The sequence below is a fragment of the Lagenorhynchus albirostris genome, chromosome 6 (genome assembly GCF_949774975.1).
Source record: "Lagenorhynchus albirostris chromosome 6, mLagAlb1.1, whole genome shotgun sequence".
Taxonomy (NCBI): Eukaryota; Metazoa; Chordata; class Mammalia; order Artiodactyla; family Delphinidae; genus Lagenorhynchus; species Lagenorhynchus albirostris.
This window is the reverse complement of record NC_083100.1, coordinates 93,647,255-93,670,202: the sequence shown is the minus strand read 5'-3', so window position 1 is coordinate 93,670,202 and position 22,948 is coordinate 93,647,255. Positions and strand designations below refer to the sequence as shown.

At 37.0% G+C, this 22,948-nt stretch overlaps 1 protein-coding gene across 1 annotated transcript in view; it reads right to left on the bottom strand.

The window, feature by feature from the left end:
- Positions 1–22,948, bottom strand: part of ZRANB3 (zinc finger RANBP2-type containing 3) — a 269,676-nt gene that overhangs the window by 218,009 nt on the left and 28,719 nt on the right. The window lies entirely within an intron of this gene.

The window sequence follows — 22,948 nt, the reverse complement described above, 5'->3', positions numbered from 1 at the left end:
GCGTGAGTTAGCTGTTTAGGTGTTTATCAAGACCTGGAATACTACTTGCTAAAAAATATGTAATTGTGTTTATTTAGGATGTAATAAATATTCCAAAAGTAGGTGTGCTTTATTCTCTTGATTTTACCTAATTAAAACAAACAAACAAACAAAAAACACACACAAGCACAGAGAAGTGAATTACTTCAAATACTGAATCAAACTTTTTATCCTAAAGGATAAAAAATGTTATTTCACTTTTTTTAACAGGAAGTTTTCACCAAGGCAATGAAAGAAAGTATAGCAATTTCTTTAATGAATACAGCTCACTTAAGCAGGCTGCTGGAACATGGTGTAAAGAGAAATGGCACATATTGGCTTTTGCAAGTGTGGGTGTCCTGGTATTCTCAGGATTTTTTACCCACTCATATGAGTCAGTTTTATATAACACTGTAACATATAATTTCCCTCCTACTCACAAGCCAACACTTCAGAGATAACATCTCACCATGAGTTATTTAAGGAATATGGTAACTTACATTTTAATATTTTATAAAATGTGCAAACAACCAAATTATTACTATGTCAGCAACAAGCTCCTTGGCTTCCAAAGAAGCATTCCAGAGTGTTTCAGTACTGTAAGTGTTTTGCGGAACATGTTAAGAAAATATGTAAACTGTTTCTCTGTAATCAGATAACATAACGTCATTTTAAAATCTAGGTATTTTACCAAATATTATTCATTTTTGTAAATAAAGAAAACCAAGTAATTAGGCAGTGATTTAGCAACTACACTCTTACGGGGGGGATTACTTCCACGGCTACTAAGGATAGTTAAAGAACTAAGGTTCGGGCTTTTCTGGTGGTGCAGTGGTTGAGAGTCCGCCTGCTGATGCAGGGGACACGGGTTCGTGCCCCGGTCCGGGAAGATCCCGGGTTCGTGCCGCGGAGCGGCTGGGCCTGTGAGCCATGGCCACTGAGCCTGCGCGTCCGGAGCCTGTGCTCCGCAACGGGAGAGGCAACAGCAGTGAGAGGCTAGGGTTCAAGAGAAGTAGGATTGATTTAGTTTTACGGTATATCAAATATTCCATTTCTGAAGGGTAATTGGAAAGGTACATATGCGAAATAAGATTACTACAAATATAAAGGGACTGCCCAGATCATTACCTGTTGTTTATTCTAAAAGTCTTTTGTTTATAGTATTTTGGAAAACACTGATTCTATGACTAGAGTTTGAAAATCTTAATTATACTGAGACATTTTCTATTAAATTATTTATCATGATGAGAAAACCTTCATTTTCTTTCGTTGGAAGGAAGGCGTCTCCCAAAGGAAAGCAGGAAAAGCAGATAGGAATGAAGGATGCAATTTAAAATAGCAAATAGATACAAGAGTGAATCTCTTCCCTTAGAGACTCTTGGTATTCTCAAGAGAAGCACTGACTTTATATCTGATAGGAAATTAATTCAAAATAAAAAATACTGTAATAGATGACCTCATGGTACATGAGTCATTTCCACCATACACAGTCTACTCAAATTAGACATGAACTGTTTAAAGCCCACAGATGTTACACACAGCTTGGGGTTATCTCAGGGTGCTCCCACTGCTGCTATGTGATTTTTCTGTTTCCAGTCTTGAACCGTAACATGTCAGAATCTATAGTATAACAGAATGCCATGTCAGTATTTCACTGTGACATGAAGCTGAAATATTCTCATGGAAGGCAAGGTAATAGAATAGGAAGAGTACCCGCCTTAGAATGAGACAGAAATAGATCCAAGCCTCAGCTACATCTTTTATTAGCTTAGAAGTTTTGTACTTCAGATAAATTATCCTGAGTTGAGCAAACAGTAGGCTGTTTGTAAATTTGTTACAAACAAACCTCTTTGAGCTTTAGTTTCTTAATGGGTAAAAGAAAGTTATTAATAAGTATATACCTCATAGGATTCTAGCTTTCTATAAGTAAAGCTTCTAGCACCTAACATGTGCTTTTCAAATTAAATTCATGTACCTACTCCTTCCTATGCCCTAAGAAAGGGTACCGTTCAACACTACTAGTATAGTAATACATTTTCGATTGTGGTAAAGTGTATAAAACATAAAATTTATTATGTTAACCATTTTTAAGCGTACAATTCAGTGGCATTAAGTACAGTCACAGGGACTTCCCTGGTGGCACAGTGGTTAAGAATCTGCCTGCCAATGCAGGGGACACAGGTTCGATCCCTGGTCCTGGAAGATCCCACATGCCGCGGGGCAACTAAGCCCGTGCGCCACAACCACTGAGCCTGCGCACCGCAACTACTGAAGCCCATGTGCCCCAGAGCCCACAAGTCACAACTACTGAGCCTGCGCTCTAGGGCCCACGTGCCGCAACTACTGAGCCTGGGTGCTACAATTACTGAAGCCCGCGTGCCTAGAGCCTGAGCTCTGCAACAAGAGAATACACCACAATGAGCAGCCCGCACACCACAAGGAAGAGTAGTTCCTGCTCGGCGCAACTAGAGAAAGTCCATGCATGGCAACGAAGACCCAATGCAGCCAAAAAAATTTTTAAAAGTACAGTCACATTGTTGTGTAACCATCACCAACCACTATCCATTTCCTGAACTTTCTCATCATCCCAAACTGAAATTCTGTGCCCATTAAACGCTAACTTCCAATTCTCTCCCTTCTCTCCCTGACCCGACAGTCACTATCCTGCTTTCTTGTCTCTATGAATTTGACTATCGTAGGCATCTCATATAAGTGGAATCATACAATTTTTGTTCTTCAGCTATACATTTTAAAGTGTCAAATAATCCAGTGGCATTATACTTAATAAAAGAAAATCACCTTTCAGAAAAAAGCATTTAAATTAAGTAACTGCATACATATCAACATTATAAAAATGCTTACATATGTTCAAAATACTTGGGCTAGGAAAAGAACATTCATTGACTAATCAATTTTATGGTATAAATTGGAAACTATTACCAGTATGTATATAATACTCTTTATAAGTACTAAGTAGCAGTATACATATAAAAGGATCCAGGAAATGTACATTAACTTTGTCTCAAGATAGTAATATCTTAAAATACAGGGGAGAAGTACAAGACAGCAAAAAAAAGTAATATGGAAGTATCACATTAAATTTTTAAACATACTTTTATAATATTGTATCATACCACATTACTAGGTAAGCCAACAGCATTATACTGGTGCCTACAGATAATGGTGTTTTGGTATTTGTCTTAATAGAACCAGGGTCAATTTCAAAGATTTCTGGCACTGACTACAACACCGTGACAGAGTTTCCTATTAGCCCCCAGGTGGCAGTGTGGCCCAGAGCAGTAGCCCTCACTTTCTCAGCTCCAGAGCTCCCAACACAAAACCACGCCCTTTTAAAAAGGAACCTTACCTTGCCTGCAGACAAATGTACTTACAGGAACAAGCAGAGAACAATTAGTTTCATTCCAGTTTGAGTAAACAATATGAATCCTTTGGATTCTGCCATATGTTTGACTCAACCTAACTCTAAACCTGAATTTCCTCTTACAAATGAATGGATACTGAAATATTTTCAATAATACCTATGGTTTCGTTTCTATACAGTTCAGTTACCATGATAAACTGAAGGTTAACCATCTAAGCGTCAGACATTATTTGTTCTGAGATAGAAATCTTAAAAAAAAAAAAAGGTGGGGGAGGGGATATATATATTGGGTTGCCCAAAGAGTTCCTTTGGTTTTTAAGTAAAAATAAATGACACATTTTTCATTATCACCAAGAAATTTATTGAACAACGTATTCACCCTTTTGTCCCACAACCTTCTGCCATTTTTCAGGCAACTTCAGAATTTCGTCTTCCCAAAACTTTTTATCTTTTTCAGCAAAGAACTGTTCCAGGTGCATTTTACAGTCTTCCAGAGAATTGAAATTTTTTTCCATTAAGAGAATTTTGTAAAGACCAAAATAAATGGAAATCCGAAGGCGCAATGTCTGGTGAATATGGCAGATGAATCAGAACTTCCCAGCCAAGCTGTGAGAGTTTTGCCTGGTCATCAAAGAAACATGCGGTCTTGTGTTATCCTGATGGAAGATTATGTGGTTTCTGTTGACTAACTCCAGATGCTTTTTGTCGAGTGCTGCTTTCAGCTGGTCTAATTGAGAGCAGTACTTGTTGCAACTAATCATTTGTTTTTCCGGAAAGAGCTCATAATAGAGGACGCCCTTCCAATCCCACCATATACACAACATCACCTTCTTTGGATGAAGACCGGCCTTTGGTGTGGTTGGCGGTAGTTCATTTCACTTCCCCCACGATCTCTGCCATTCCACAACATTGTACAGTGTTCACTTTTCCTTGCCCGTCACAATGTGTTTTAAAAACGAAACGTTTTTGTTATGTTTAAGTAGAGAACTGCGTGTGGAAATACAGTCAAGAAGGTTTTTTTTCCGCTTAACTTATGTGGAACCCAAACATCAAAGCAATTCACATAACCAAGGTGGTGCAAATGATTTTCAATGCTTGAGTTGGATATTTTGAGTATGTCAGCAGCTATCTCCCTTGTGGTATAATGTTGATTGTTCTCAATTAACGTCTTGATTTGATCGCTATCAACTTCAACTGGTCTACCCGATCATGGAGCATCGTCCAGCACGAAACTTCGCAAACCACTTTTGACACGTTTGATCAGTCACAGCACTTTCTCCATAGACTGCACAAATCTTTTTTTGTGTTTCAGTTGCGTTTTTATCTTTCTTGAAATAATAAAGCACAATATGCCAAAAATGTTGCTTTTCTTCTTCCATCTTCAATATTAAAATGGCTACACAAAAATTCACCAATTTTGATTTTTTTTTAAATGCACACTGGTATGACAGCTGTCACAATACAATCTAACAAAATTGTTGAATAAAGTTAAAGACAACTAAGCACTACTAGAGCCATCTTCTGGACAAGCCCGAACTAACTTTTTGGCCAGCCCAACACACACACCCACACCCCCCCACACACACCCCCACACACCCACACACACACACACACACCCCAGCAAGGTATCATAGACCCAGAACTGAGATGCAACTCGAGAGAGTACTGGTCCAAATACACACCACACCCTCCACTCACACACCAGGACTCACAGAAGAAAATCGGCCATCTGCCTCTGATGGCCGTTCTCAGATAAGAACGGTGGAATTTTTCTTCTGCAGACCAAAGGGCTGTTTTACTTTGCACTTCATTGGTGGTTTCTTCCTTTTGTGATGATTGAAATCAACCACTCACTCTCCCAGTGACCAGTTTTAACTGCAGCCCAAAACAGTAACTAGTGATCAATGTAAAATTCTCATTTTGTCACTATTCCCAAAAGTCTAATTTTTCAGTAAAAAAGATTTGTTACTGAGAAAAATCTGCTATTCCTCTATGTACAATAGTCTAATCAGGTCTAACCTTTGAGTCTATACTTACACAAGAAGTGTTCACTTAATTTTGGGGTCTCAGTTACTTTGTCTTCACTTCTAGAGTATGCTTTTCCTGCCCTGTGTCTACTTTTGTGTCTGCAGTCATTCTGAAACCCTGAGGTTTCCAGAGATAATTCATCTACTCATGAATATTTAAATAAGTAATTCATAATAATTCAATCAAATATTTGAGTATCTCTTTGAACTGGGCATCATGTTATCATTCCCAGCTTCAAAGACTTTTAAGAATATGCCTGTGATCATAATGGTAGAATGGGTGAAACAGGAAGACCATGAGGCCAGCTATGGCCAAAGAACATGCTGCTTCAGCTCCACACCAGTGTTATTAAGTGCACAATACCACAGTAGGCACTACATAGATAATTTCTGGAAAGGCAGCCATTAAAATATTACTTTATTCCATTAGGTTGTTTTGAGGATTCATGAAAAAATACAAAGTGCTGATGGATATTTAAATTCATCATAGAATGTTCCCTTATTTTAAAAATAAACTGCAGCTCAACCAAGGAAAAATTTATAAGGTTAATAAGGCAAGTTTACAAGTGAAAATACTATAATATTCCTATAGATTTGCTGATCTAAAAGAGCCAACCAAATGCAATGTGTGGACCTTGTCTAGAAACAATTCAAAAAAACCAACAGTGCAAAGAAAGACATTTTATGATAAGTGGGGAAATTTTAATAAATATACTCCTCATTATCATTTTACTTGTTACGGTGATCACTGATCAGTGATCTTTGATGTTACTATTGTAATTGTTTTGGGATGCCATGAACCACGTCCACACAAGACAGTAAACTTAATAAATGTTGAGTGTGTTCTGACTGTTCCACCAACCAGACCATTCCCCATCTCTCTCCTCAAGTCTCACTAGACCCTGAGACATAGTAACATGGAATTAGGCCAATTAATAACCTTACAATAGCCTCTTAAGTGTTCAAGTGAAAGAAAGAGTCACACGTCCCTCACTTTAACTCAAAAGCTAGAAATGATTAAACTTAGTGAGGAAGGCATGTCAAAAGCCGAGACAGGATGAATCCTAGTCCTCTCGCACCAGTTAGTCAAGTTGTGACTGCAAAGGAAAAGTTCTTCAAGGAAATTAAAAATGTTACTCCAGTGAACATACAAATGTTAAGAAAGTGAAACTGTATCTTCAACAGAAATTAGCATACATGTTGATCTATAAGCACACTTAACTTTATTCCTCAAAGCATAAAAAAGCCTGAAAGCAGGTAGATAAAAAGCCTGATTAAGTAGGTTTATCTAAAATGAAAGTAGCAGTTAAGATCATCTATAAAAATTATATCTATTTTTTCTAGCTTTATTGAGATGTAATTGACATATAACCTGTAAGTTTAAGGTGTACAATCTGATGATTTGATATACATACATATTTTGACATGATTACCACAATAAGGTTAGTTAACACATCTATCACCATACATCGTTACCATTTTTGTGTGTGTGCTGAGAACATTTAAGATTTACTCTCTTAAGCAACTTTCAAACATACAGTACAGTACTGCTAACTATAGTCACCACGTTATACATTAGATCCAGAAATTATTCATCTTACAACTGAAAGTTTGTACCGTTTGACCAACAACTCCCCATTTCCCCCCACTCTTTGGCCCCTGGAAACCACTAATCTACTTTCTATGAGTTCAGTGTTTTTAGATCCCACATATAAGTGAGTTCATACAGTATCTCTCTTTCTCCGTCTGAATTAATGTCATTTAGCATAATGCCATCAAGATTCATCCATGTTGTTACAACTTTATCCATTCATCCATTAATGGACACTTAGGTTGTTTCCACATGGCTACTGTGTCCACTGTGAATAATACTGAAATGAACATGGGGGTACAGATATCTCTTCCAGATAGCGATTTCATTTCTTTCAGATATATACTCAGAAGTGGGACTGCTGGATCACATGGTAGTTCTATTTTTAATTTTCTGAGGAAATTCCATACTGTTTTCCACAATGGCTATCCTATTTACATTTGCATCAACACTGCACTAGGATTCCCTTTTTTCCACATTCTCGCCAACACTTGTTATTTCTTGTCTTTTTGATAAAAGCCTTCCTAACAGGTATTAAGTGATGTCTTATTGTGATTTTATATTTGCATTTCCCTGATGACTGGTGATGCTGAGCATCTTTCCATGTATCTGTTCGCTATCTGTATGTCTTCTTTGGAAAAATGTCTATTCAGGTCCTTTGATCATTTTTTAATTGGATTATTTGTTTTTTGAGTCGTATCAGTTCCTAATATATTTTGGATACTACCCCATATCTGATATATGATTTGCAAATATTTTCTCCCACTTGGTAGGCTGCCTTTTCATTTTGTTGGTTGTTTCCCTTGCGGTACAAAAGCTTTTTACTTTGATGCAGTCCCACTTGTTTATTTTTGTTTTGTTTCTTTTTGCTTATGCAAAATTTATACCTATTGATATATGCATCAATAAAGCTTTTTGACATTGCCAAATCTCTCTCTAGATACTGTTATAGGGCCCTCACTGCCTGGGGAGGGAGCAAAACAATGACTTCGCTCTACAACTCAAATTAATGCTATTTAGAATGTCAAGATTTCATTTCTCATGAATTAGATTACTCAGATTGTATGAAATTAATAAGTAAATTTTTGCTACTTATCTCTTCAGCTTTCTTATACCCAACTTCAAGGTTCATTCAGACCTTCACCTAGTTATCCTTATCTTATTGAGATGATAAGCATGGTGATATACACCATAATATTAAAATAATTTTTTTTTTTTTTTTTTGCGATACGCAGGCCTCTCACTGTTGTGACCTCTCCCATTGCAGAGCACAGGCTCCAGACGTGCAGTCTCAGCGGCCATGGCTCACGGGCCCAGCCACTCCACGGCGTGTGGGATCTTCCCGGACCAGGGCACGAACCCGCGTCCCCTGCATTGGCAGGCGGACTCTGAACCACTGCGCCACCAGGGAAGCCCAATATTAAAATACTTTAACAAAAAAACTTCTTGTAGCAAAACGACCAGGTGTTTCAACATTTTTGTTCACTGATGCAAAAATTCAATCTATATTCAGCCAAACTAGTAGGGATTTTAACACTACAAAAGCACTATATCTAAATGGGTATTATAACAAAATACTTTTCAATTTTAGGAAAGAAACAAAAACAATGAAACAAATTACATTGTCAAGTGATACCTTTAAAGAATACAAATGACTATAACATCATCTCATACTTTTGGTAAAAGCCTTAAATACCACGAAGTCTTCTCTTCCCCCATGCAGACAAATAATTAAAACAAATGGTTCTGCCAGGATTTCCATAAGAAATGAAAATCAGTTTATTTCAGAACACCATCTATACATGAGTATTAACTAATGATGAAGGTACCAGTGACAGTGTACAAGCCTAAGCCTAATATTCTTTGACAGTCGTCTTATATCTTACCAGATGTGAATAAGTAAATGACATTTACAGCAAACCTTCTTCTTGTTCAACCATATACTAAAAACTACACATATTAATAAGTTTGTCAATTATTTTCAGCCATGTTGTATACACATAACCAGACAAAAATACATATGTAAAAAAAATCACTTAATAATTACTTATGCAATGTATCTAACACTGAGCTTGGTGGAGCACAGATTCAAAAATATAACTCATGATTATTTATCATCTTTGAAAACTAGACAAAACAAGGATAGGTTACCCAAAATATTAAATACTAAAACAACAACAGGGACTTCCCTGGCCATCCAGTGGTTAAGACTTTGCATTTCCACTGCAGGGGTTGCGGGTTCGACCCCTGGTTGGGGAACTAAGATCCCACATGCCACGTGGCCAAAAAATAAAACAACGACAACAACAAATGAAGGAGTGTATCTAGAAAAAACACTTCTGGCTTCACAGCTCAGGAAAACAAAACAAAACAGTACGACGCAGTTCCAAAGTGAGGGGGACGCTTGTGTTGCTAAGTCAAGAATCCCTTCTGCAAGTCAACACAACAGGCTAGACAGACTGACCAGCAGCCAGCATATCCCTGGGTCCAGTCTGGCTGCAAGCAGAAATCAGAGGAGGCCAGAGCTCAATGATGAAACCCCAGGCCAGAGCTCAATGATGAAACCCCAAATGGAGGTAGCACAGAGAGGCTAAGAGAGGACTGAGAGTCTTTATACCATTAGTTACCCTGCTATGTGGACTTCTTTTGCTCAGGTCATATAATCAAAAGAAATAAATTACATATAAAAATACTGTCATAAACATGAAACCATAAAACACCTAGAAGAGAACATAGGCAAAACACTCTTTGACATAAATAGTAGAAATATTTTCTTGGCTCAGTCTCCTAAAGTAAAGTAAATAAAAGCAAAAATAAGCAAATGGTACCTAATTAAACTTAAAAGCTTTTGCACAGCAAAGGAAAACATCAACAAAACAAAAAGACAACCTACAAAATGGGAGAAAATATTTGCAAATGATGCATGTGACAAGGGGTTAATATCCAAAATATACAAACAGCTCATATAACTCAATATCAAAAAACCAAACAATCCAATCAAAAAATGGACAGAAGACTTGAAAAGACATTTTTCCAAAGAAGACATGCAGATGGCTTATAGGCACATGAAAAGATGCTCAACACCACTAAATATTAGAAAAACGCAAATCAAAACCACAATGAGGTTTCACCTCACACCTATCAGAACGGCTATCATCAAAAAGTCTACAAATAACAGATGTTGGAGAGTATGTGAAGAAAAGGGAAGTCTTGTACACTGTTGGTGGGAATGTAACTATGTCACTGTGGAAAACAGTATAGAGGTGCCTTAAAAAAACTACCTTAACTACACCTTAAATAGAACTACCATATGATCCAGCTATTCCACTACTGGGAATATACCCAGAAAAAACAAAAACACTTAATTCAAAAAGATACATGCACCCCAATGATCATAGCAGCACTATTTATAATAGCCAAGACACAGAAGCAACTTAAGTGCCCATCAGCAGACTACTGGGTTAAGAAGATGTGATACACACACACACACACACACACTCCCTCTCTCTCTCTCATACAATGGAATATTACTCAGCCACAAAAAAGAATGAAATATTGCCATTTGCAGCAATGTGGATGGACCTAGAGAATATTATACTCAGTGAAATAAGCCAGACAGAGAAAGACAAATGCTATATGATATCACTTATATGTGGAATCTAAAAAATAATACAAATGCATGTATATACAAAACAGACTCACAGATACAGAAAATAAATTTGTGGTTACCAAAGGGGAGAGAGGAGGAAGGGACAAATTAAGGGTATGAGATTAACAAACTACTATATATTAATTAGATAAGCAGCAAGGATATACTATATAGCACAGGAAATTGTACCTTTTATCTTATAATAACTTATAACGGAATATAATCTGCAAATACACTGGATCATTATGCTGTATACCTGAAACTAACACAATATTATAAATCAACCATACTTCAATAAAAATAAATAAAAATAACAATAAATAATTTTTTAAAAATGGTGTCGTAAAGAGAATAGGTTTTAGTCTAGAACATTACTGTAGCCCTCTCTGAGGTGATCTTTCGCAAATAGCAGGCTCAGGAAAAATGTTCCTTATTGAATGATGAGCAGTAATTTCTTAAAAAAATTGATGCTATGAATATAAGAAGGAAACAAAATGGAAATCAAAAGGAAAAACACAGAAAAAAGTACCTATGAAGCAGATGAAAATCATAGTTAAAGGGTGTGCCACAAATTTAAACTTTAATTACCTCTATAACACAAGATATATAAAGTAGAGGTACAGAAACTTAATGAAGTTATGTTAAAAAACAAAGAAATTAAATGTGAACTGACGGGTGTGAGAAGTAAAAGAAAAATAAACACCACTGAAATGAAGACCAAATGGAAGCAGAAAAGAGAATAGGCACTGCTAAAAAAACAGGGAAGTATACATAGGACATGACTGAAAGAAAATTTTCAAAGGGAATGAACAGACCAAAAGTGTTTTAGAGAAAAAATAAATTATGAAAGAAAATACAAAGGATAGAGATGATAGGTCAAAATCAATCAAAAAACATAAGCATACTTGATGGCTTCAAAGAAGAAAACCAAAATAAAAGCCCTGAAAAACTGTTCTCCATGTAATTCAAGAAAAATTCCCAGAAATGATAGAAAAGTGTAAACTGGACATTAAAATAATATAGCCCATCCAGAAAGAGATATAGATGCATCGACACCAAGACATATTCCAGTACTGGACTGCCAAAATGGGTAGTGAAACCAAAAAAAATCAATCATCTCTAAGAAGAAAACAAAAAACCCAGGCGGCCCTCAGCTTGTCTACAGTAAACAGTGGAGCAACGCCTACAACATCAACCAGAAAAGAAAGTGAGACTGAGGAATTTCTTACCCAGCCACTTCCTCATTTAGTATAAACTCTGTGTAAAGACGTTTTTAAAATGCAAGAAACTGGGGAATTGGTTTCCCATTAGTTTAGTCCTGAAAAACTTTGAGGAGATAACTTCAACCAAAGAACACTGTGCAGAAACAAAATGGACTGAAGGGAAGGCATGAAATCACTTAGTGGTTTAAATAATCTGCATACAGAAGAGAATGTAACAGTTACAGACAACAACAACATCGAAATTACATACCTAACAAGAGGTAAGAGGGGAAAAAGGCAAAGATCATTTAAAGATGGTAAAGGGGAATTCCCTGGCGGTCCAGTCGTTAGGACTCCTCGCTTTCACTGTCGGGGACCGGGTTCAGTCCCTTGTCAGGGAATTATGATCCCACAAGCTGCATGGCGTGGCCAAATTAAAAAAAAATAAAAACATAAAGTTGGTAAAGAAAATAATCTAAGTATATTGTAGAATAAATTATAAATATCTTTTAAAATACAAAGGTAACATCAGAAAAATAATTTAACCAATTAATATGATATGCTGAGAAAGAAGGATAGAAAGAGAAAAAGGCAACATACCAACTATCACTACACATAACTGGGAATAAGAAAACACTGCCTAATAAAATGGAGATACAAGTATATTATACAAAGCTATAGTTATAAAGATTACCAGCGGATTCAAAGTCTATACCTTTCAAATTACTAAAAGCACATACTAAACAGAAGAAAACTTGGATCACATAGTAATATATTTGGTGGTTCACAAAGTGATTATATAGTAACATATTTTTAGGAACAGAAACAGTAACAATTACTATGATGACGGAATTAAGACCAAGCATAGCTCTAATGTCAACGAATGAAAGTAAGCTTAATAATACTTAAGAGAAAAGACAAACTGAATCACAAAGTGAAATCTGAGTTTGAAATTTTAAAAAGCATCTAAAGGAAGTGTCTCAAAAATGTTGAAAATAGAAAGATGGTTAAAAGTACACTACAAAAAAATTATGGTGAGAAAGAAATTGTTGTTGGAATATTAATTATACAAGATTAAATTTAGAGTACAAAAGGAAAGTAATTGTATAATAAGGCTATTATTTAATGAATGACACAGAGTATAATCCCAAATGAAGATTTAACAGTAAAATTCATGCTCCCAGTACTATGGTGGTTCAGTTATTCTAAAAGCCCTTTCCTTTGCAAATACCTAGAAATATGGAAATTAGATAAAATACTATATTTTAAAATGCAAAGCTGGCCTGAAGAAAAGTAAAAAGAATATTTACAATGACCAGAAACAAAAGAGAAAGTCAAACCCAGAGTAACAGGTGAGTAATAAAGCCATGGGTCACAATGAAGGTGTCTACAGACACCATCAACAAGGAACCTTAACATTTAACAGCCAAGCAGAGCAATAGGAATAGGGTCTTAGATCTACACAAAATGAACAGTGGAAGTGAGGCTCCTAAACAAAACATGAGCCTAAGAAAGCTACAACATAAATGAAAGTGGAAAAGGGGTGACAATAGAAAGAGAGATATAAGCAAAAGGAAACCAGCAGGAAGTAGATTTATACATGTATGGTCAATTGCTGTGCCACAAGGGCACCAATGTAACTTATGGAAAAGAATATAGACTTTTCTACAAATGGTGCTGGAATAACTGGATATCGGTGTGAAAGAAAACTGAACCTAGAACTCTCTTCTCACCCCATATACAAAAATTAATTTGAGATAAATCATATATCAAAACACAAATGCTAAAACTATAAAACTTCCAGTACAAAACATAAGAGACCATATTTGTGATTGTGGGGTAAAAAAGACTTATTGGTGACAACATAAAAAGCATTACCATATAAGAACTGGATTAACTGGATTTTATCAAAATTCTAAAATTCTGTTGATCAAAGGATATTGTGAAGAAAAGTAAAAGGCAAGTTATAGACTGGGAGAAACTACCCATAACACATGTATGTGGCATAGGTGTTTTATGCAGCGTATAAAAAAAACTCCTTCAAATCAGAGGTAAAAAGACAACAACTGGGAATTCCCTGGCAGTCCAATGGTTAGGACTCAGTGCTTTCACTGCCACAGCCCAGGTTCAATCTCTGGTCGGGGAACTAAGATCCCACAAGCCATGCAGAGAGGCCAAAAAAAAAAAAGACAACAACTAAAACATGGGTAAAACATTAATATAAGATATAACTATCTCATATAGATAGACACCCAATAAGCACAGGGAAAGATGCCAACACCATTAGTCATTAGGAAAACACAAATTAAAATACAATGACCTACCACATGAAGATCCATTAATTTTGAATGGCTAAAATGATATAGGCTGAGACTTCAAGCACCGAGAACTCTCATATATTGCTGATGGGGTGGAAAAAAAGTTGGGCAGTTTTCTTACAAAGTTAAACAGATATACCTACCCTAAAATCTAGCAGGAGAAAGCATGTCCACAAAAGGACTTGTTCAAGAATGTTAATACCATCTTTATTCATAAGACTCCTAAATTAGAACCAACCCAAATGTCTGTCAGCAAGTGAATGAATAAAATAACTGTCCTACATTCAGAGATCAAAAAAATGTATATGAATCTCAAAAACATGTTGAACAAGAGAAGTCAGACACACATAAATTATATGATTTCCATTCATACCAAGTTCCAAAAAAGACAAACGTAAGCTATGGTAGAGTAAGGGATTATAACTCATTCAATATATAGGATTCCATGAGCCCATACTGAGGAGGGAAGGACAGATGGATGGGCAGAGAGAGAGAAAGAAAGAGATTGCTGGGCAGAGGAGGGCTCTTCCTTAAAGCAAGATGCCAGTCAATAAATCAACATTTTAACAACTACATGGCAAAAATTATTTTAAGCAAGAATCATCTATGGATGCAAATCCAAGAGGAAAAAATCAAATAAGGAGAAGCATATTTGCATGGTCTTAACATCTCATGTTAGTTGTTTGTTAAATAGGCAACAATTGAGTGAGGGAAAAATAGTAACTATATATATGGTAGAGAAACTACAACACTTTGACTAGCAATTAAAATTAATACCACCAGTGAGAGGCTGACAGATACAGTGTGCCTTCAAAAGCAATATCGTGACAAGGACAGGACCTTGATCTCACTTACGTACCAATCCAGAAAGGACTAATCTAAATCTTGTCATGAGAAAACATTAAAGAAATTGAGACACATTCTATAAAATAAACAGGTCTATATTCTTTAAAAAAAAATACTAATGTCATGAAAGGCTGTGGAACTGTCCTACAATAAAGGATAGAAAGAGATATCACTAAATGCAAAAGCTGATCTGGGACTGGATCTTTGCGCTAAAAGAAAAAAAATGCTATAAGGATACTATTGGTACAATTGACAACAGATATGTAGATTAAAGAACTGCATAGAAGTTAAATTTCCTGAATTTGATTATGTACTGTGGCTATGTTAGAGAATATCTTTGTTCTTAAAAAATACACACAATGTTGAAATATTGTAGGTTAAAGGAGCATGATACATGTAACCTACCCTCAAGTGATTCAGAAAAAAAACCCCACTAACATGCGTGTGTATGTGTAGAGAGAGACAAAGAAAGGGACAGAGGGAGAGGGAGAGAGAATAAAAAATTAAAGGAACCCCAATGTTCATTGCAGCAGTGTTTACAATAGCCAAGACATGGAAGCACCCTAAATGTCCATCGACAGAGGAACAGATAAAGAAGATGTGGTACATATACACAATGGAATACTACTCAGACATTAATGCCATTTGCAGCAACATGGATGGATCTAGCGATTGTGATACTGAGTGAAGTAAGTCAGACAGAGAAAGAGAAATACAGTGTGGTATTACTTATATGCGGAACCTAAAAAGAAATGATACAAATGAATTTATTTACAAAACAGAAATAGAGTCACAAACTTAAGAACGAACTTTTGGTTGGGGGGGGGGAAGGGTTAGAGAGTTTGGGACTGACATGTCCACACCGCTATATTTAAAATGGATAACCAACAAGGACCTACTGTATAGCACAGGGAACTCTGCTCAATATTATGTAACAACCTAAATGGGAAAAGAATTTGAAAAGGAATAGATACATGTATATGTATAACTGAATCACTTTGCTGCACACCTGAAACTATCACAACATTGTTAATCAACTATACTTCAATATAAAATAAAATGTTAAAAAAAGGTAAAGGAAAAGTGGCAAAATGTTTAAAATTAAACTAGATAAAAGGTATATGAAAGTTATTTCTATACTTTTCTTAATAACTTCTCTATAAGTTAAAATTATTTCAAAGTAAAAAGTTAAAAAATATTGAGAGGGACTTCCCTGGTGGTGCAGTGGTTAAGAATCCGCCTGCCAATGCAGGGGACACGGGTTCTAGCCCTGGTCCAGGAAGATCCCACATGCCGCGGAGCAACTAAGCCCATGTGCCACAACTACTGAGCCTGCGATCCACAATTACTGAGTCCGCATGCTACAACTACTGAAGTCCACGTGCCTAGAGCCCATGCTCCGCAACAAGAGAAGCCACCGCAATGAGAAAATCCGTGCACTGCAAGGAAGAGTTGCCCCCACTCGCCGCAACTACAGAAAGTCCGCAAGCAGCAACGAAGATCCAACGCAGCCAAAAATAAGTAAGTAAATTAAATAAATTCTTAAAAAAATTAAGAGAGCATCAAGTAACTAACACAAAACAATACATTCTGGTGACAGACATCAAATCAGTGGTTGCCTAATTCAAGGGGAAGGAGTTGACTAAAAAGAGGCCTATTCTGGGTGATGGAAGTATTCTGTATCTGACGTGTTTGAAAACACAGAAGTATACATATATCACAATTCACTGAACTGTACAGCTAAAATCTGTGCATTTTACTGAATTTAATTATACCTAAAATTTTTTTAAAGCCAATAAGGAAACTTAAGGTTTGGCATGGGGAGAAAATTAATGATCAAAATTCATAATCATAAGCCTACCTAAAAATGAATTTGATACTGCCTATGTGACCTGGAAAACCTTAAACCAAAGACTTAACTTTGTAAGTCCTTCCTAAAAGAATCTACTCACTATTTAGGTTTCTCAAAATTCCCAGAGATTAAGATTACCTAATTATTAAAACAAAATTTTTTTAATTAGCAAATACATTGGGAAATAAGCTATCATGAACAACAATAATAACAAAAGGTAAAATTAGCCTCCAAAACACTTCAGATATGTAAAATAAGTATATTCTAGATATTTACAGAAATAAGAGATGAAATTAAAAGTTGGCAAGAAACAAGATACCAACGTCATAACGAGGCAGATAGAAACTGGATATTCTAGGGCTTAAAAATATACTACGTGACATTAAGAACAGAAAATAAAATGTTCCTATTCTCCAATTTCAAGAAAGGAAGGGAGTGACTGTTCTTTGACATTAGTCGGCTAATCTCTCATCTATACTCTGAAATTCAGCAAGTCATTAAACACTCCTGTTTTTTACAGTCTACAGACTTCCTCCCAAACCAGATACAATACTAACTCTTTGCTTTGCTTGGAGAGCCATGTCCAAGGAGCACAGTTCTCCCTTGCTTAGCAAGTAATAAATTCAACTTCTTTGTTTCAGACTTTTTCTTTTTTTTTGGCCATGCCACACAGCTTCCGGGATCTTAGTTCCCCAACCAGAGATTGAATCCCAGCCCCTAGCAGTGAAAGTGCAGAGTTCTTAACCAAGGAACCGCCAGGTAATTCCCTGTGTCAGATATATTGTGTGGGCTTTGGTTTAAGATATTTTGAGTGATGGTCTCTTCCTTAAGAGAATCCAATAGATTAACTTACAGCAAAAGATAGTATTAGTTAACAAGAATATGGATAAACAAAAATATCCAACTGAAGCAGAGAAATTTAAAATAAGAAAATACAAAAATAGAAGATAAGAGATATATGGGACACTGAGAAAAGGTCTAACATAGGTATAACTGGAGGCAAGGAGTATTAAAAATGAGCAAAAATAACAGTTGAAGAGAAAACAACAGAGAATTATCCAGAACTAATGAATGATATCAGCCCACAGATTAAGAAGTATAAATGCAAAGAAAACCAAACTTAGGCACATCATAGTAAAATTTTGGATAGCTGAACAAAGAGAAAACCTTAAAATCAGCAGGAGGCGGGGGGAAGACCATTTATAACAGCACCAAAAATATTAAATACCTAGGAATAAAGTTAATGATATATGTGAAAGAACTATATATTGAAAATTACAAAAAATTTACTGAAAAAGAAATAAGGGAAAGAATAATTGAGATGAAGTAACTGGAGGGCAATTAAAGAAATGGAAGAATAGGACTTCCCTGGTGGTGCAGTGTTTAAGAATCCACCTGCCAATGGAGGGGAAATGGGTTCGAGTCCTGGTCCGGGAAGATTCCACATGCCACACAGCAACGAAGCCTGTGTGCCACAACTACTGAGCCTGTGCTCTAGAGCCCGTGAGCCACAACTACTGAAGCCCGTGTGCCACAACTACTGAAGTCCGCATGCCTAGAGCCTGTGCTCCACAACAAGAGAAGCCACCGCAATAAGAAGCCCACGCATCGCAACGAAGAGTAGCCCCCACTCACCACAAGTAAAGAAAGCCCTCACACAGCAACGAAGACCCAACGCAGCCAATAAATTGTAATGGTTCAATTATATTCCATATACAATAGTAAATAAATAAATATAACCAATCAATCCACCATCACCTCTACCTTATAACATATACAAAAATCAATTCCAAGTTGATTGTAGAGAATTCCCTGGCGGACTGGCAGTTAGGAATCCACACTTTCACTGTCAAGGGCTCGGGTTCAATCCTTGGTCAAGGAACTAAGATCCCACAAACCAAAAGGCCAAACAAACAAGCAACAAAAAACCCAAGTAGGTTGTAGATCTAAATGTAAAAAAGAGACAAAAAAGTTTTTAGAAGAAAACACAGGAAATTATCTTCACAACCTTGTAATAGACAAAGATTTCTTAAATAGGATGCAAAAAGTGTCAGCCATAAAAGACAATACCAATAAAGAATATTTAACAGGACATTAAATTTGAGAATGTCTGCTTATCAAAAGGCATAATTAAGAGAGTGAAAAGGCAAGCCATAGCCTGAGAAAAATCATTTGCAACACAGATACAAAAGACCCATCCAGAATATAAACCTGATAAGTCTCTACAAAATGATAAGAAAAAGGCAGGCAGATAACCCAGGAGAAAAATGGATAAGACATGAACAAGCACTTAACATAAGTGGATATCCAAACGACTAATAAGCATAGGAAAAGGTGTTAAGCTTCATTTGTCATCAGAAAAATGTACATGAAAAGTCAATAGCTATCACTATATTCCTATAAGAATAACTAAAATGGCACTAAACATAAGCAATATGAGGTACTGGTGAGGCTGTGGTACAAATGGAACTCTTATCCACTGTTGACACAAGTATAAATTGGTTAAATCACTTTGAAAAATGTTTGGCCAAGTTATGGGTTGAACTGTGTCCCCCAAAATTCATATGTTGAAGTCTTAGCTCCAGTCCCTCAGAAAGTGGGAAATAGGGTCATTACTGATGTAATCAGTAATTAAGTCATTAGGGTGGGCCCAAATCCAATATGACTGATGTCCTTATAAGAAGGGAAATTTCTGACACAAATAGAGGGAAGATGATGTGAAAAGACATTGGAAGAAGATACACATCTAAAAGCCAAGGAGAGAGACCTGGAACAGATCCTTCCCTCACAGTCCTGAGAAGGAATCAACTCTGCCAACACCTTGATTTTCGAATTCTAGCCTCAAGAACCGTGAAACAATAAATTTCAGTTGTTCAACCCACCCAGTTATGGTACTTCGTTATGACATCCCTGACAAACTAACAGAGGCAGCATCTACTTAGTGGAATATATGCATATTTATGACCAACAATTCCTCTTCTTGGTATATGTACAACAGAAATGTGTATATATGTTTACCAAAAAAATTGTCTAAGAATGTTCATAGCATTGTTATTTTTAAGAGCTCCAAACTAGAAACAACCCAAGTGCTCATCAACAGTACAATGAATAAATAAATTATGGTATATTTACACAATGGAATTTTATATAGCAATGAGAATGAACCAATTACAACTACATGCGACACTATGGAAGGATCTCACAATGATGTTGAATGAGAAAAGTCAGACATAAAAGAGTACATACGGGGCTTCCCTGGTGGCACAGTGGTTAAGGATCTGTCTGCCAATGCCGGGGACATGCGTTCAAGCCTCATCTGGGAAGGTCCCACATGCCACAGAGCAACTAAGCCCGTGCGCCACAACTACTGAGCCCACGTGCCTAGAGCCCAAGCTCCACAACAAGAGAAGCCACTGCAATGAGAAGCCCCAAATACATAATACATACAACGCAGCCAAAAATAATACATAATACATACAACATAATACATACAACGCAGCCAAAAATACATAAATTAAATAAATTTAAAAAAAGAGTACATATGGATGATTACAATTAACATAGTTGAACATGTAAAAGTAATCTGTGGTGTGAGAAATCAGGATAGTGGTTACCTTTGGAAAGGAGGGAGGCAGTAGTGATTGGGAGAAGGCAAAAGGAAGGTTTCTGGGATGCAGGTAACGTTCTATTTCTTGATTGTGGTGATGGCTATACGGTGAAAATTCTTCAAGTTATATGCTTATGATCTGCACACACTTCTCCATATGTTATTCATCATTAAAAAAAGTCCTTTAAAGCTGAATATGTGAGTTAACAGATTAAAAAGCTGAATCATAAACTATAAGAGAGATCTTAAGAACAGCCATAGGGACTTCCCTGGTGGTCCAATGGCTAAGACTCCAAGCTCCCAGTGCAGGGTACCCAGGTTCAATCCCTGGTCAGGGAACTAGATCCCACAGCCCTCAACTAAAGATCCCACATGCCACAACTAAAAAAAAAAAAGATGCCACATGCCACAACTAAAAGATGCCACACATGGCAACAAAGGTCCCGTGTGCCGCAACTAAGACCCAGCACAGCCAAATAAATAAATAAAATAAATAAATATTTATTGGGTTAGCCAAAAAGTTCGTGTGGGTTTTTCTGTAACATCTTGCAGAAAAACCCGAATGAACTTTTTGGTCAACCCCATTTAAAACAACAACAACAAAACAGCCATAATGTAGCCCAGATAGACATAGAAAATATGAGACATTAATGGAAGCATAGGATAAAGTGAAATGGACAAGTATAAGTCTAATTGGAGTAGCAGAAGAAGAAAATAAAGAGAATGGGTAAGAATCAATATTTGAAGAGTGAGAATTTCCCAGAATCAACATGGCACAAATCTCAGATTAAAAACATACAATAATCTCAAGGAGGATAAATAAAAAGAAAACCGGGCTTCCCTGGTGGCGCAGTGGTTGAGAGTCCGCCTGCCGATGCAGGGGACACGGGTTCATGCCCCGGTCCAGGAAGATCCCACGTGCCACGGAGTGGCTGGGCCCGTGAGCCATGGCCGCTGAGCCTGCGCATCTGGAGCCTGTGCTCCGCAACGGAAGTGGCCACAACAGTGAGAGGCCAGCGTACCAAAAAAAAAAAAAAAAAAAGAAAACCATATAGAATAAATTATAGCAAAATTGCAGAACTCTAAAGACAAAAAGAATATCTTAAAATCAGATACAGATAAAAGATAGTTTACAAAGAAATGAAAATTAGACTGATTCTTTTTTTTTTTGAAAATTTTCAAACTCACATAAAAGTCAGAAAGAATAATACAATGAACACATTTATACCACTCAAGTGTTCACACTGTTAATATTTTGGCTGACCTCCTCAAAGTTTCTCTAAACATATACATGCCTTTCCCTTTCAGGAAAATGTAGAAAATAGGCTATAGATAGCAGGATTCTTTTTTTTTTTTTTTTTTTTTTGCGGTACACGGGCCTCTCACTGTTGTGGCCTCTCCCATTGCGGGACACAGGCTCCAGACGCGCAGGCTCAGTGGCCATGGCTCACGGGCCCAGCCACTCCACGGCATGTGGGATCTTCCCAGACCGGGGCACGAACCTGTGTCCCCTGCATCGGCAGGCGGACTCTCAACCACTGCGCTACCAGGGAAGCCCGATAGCAGGATTCTTCATCCCCAAATTCTTTATCATGCATTTCCCAGGAACAAGAACATTCTTATACTCAACTATAACACCATTCCCACATCTAAGGTAATCAACATTAATTCAATAACAGCACTCTAATAGAGTCCAGATGAAGTTTTCCCAGTTAACCCAAAAGTGACCTTTAAAGCTTTTCTTTTTACTTATTCAGGATCTAATCAAGGTTTATGCATTATTTTCAGTTGTTCTAGCTCTTAGGTTGCTTCTCAATTTAGAACATTCCCACCACTTCCCTTGGTTCTCCATGACATTTAATCATTTGAAGAGATCAGGTCAGTTGTGATGAAAAAATGTCCCACATGCTGAACTGGTTTGATTGTTTCCTCAGGATTATCAGGTCAAATATTTCTGGGAAGAACACCACGTAAGAATGTTATACACTGGGACTTGCCTGGTGGTGCAGTGGTTGAGAGTCCACCTGCCAATGCAGGGGACACGGGTTTGATCCCTGGTCCGGGAGGATCCCACTTGCCATGTAGCAGCTAGGCCCATGAGCCACAACTACTGAGCCTGTGCTTTACAGCCCTCGAACCACAACTACTGAGCCTGCATGCCATAAGTACTTAAGCCCACATGCCTAGAGCCCGTGCTCCGCAACAAGAAAAGCCACCGCAATGAGAGGCACGCGCACTGCTCACTGCAACTAGAGAAAGCCCGTGTGCAGCAACGAAGACCCAACACAGCCAAAAATAAATAAATTAAATAAATAACTTAAAAAAAAAGAAAGTTATAGACCTCCTGTGTACCACATTATGCCGGTATCTGTACCATTATCGGAGATACCAACCTTGACCATTTTAAGTGTAATTTTTCTCTTTGTAAACAATAAGTTACCTGTAGGATAATATTT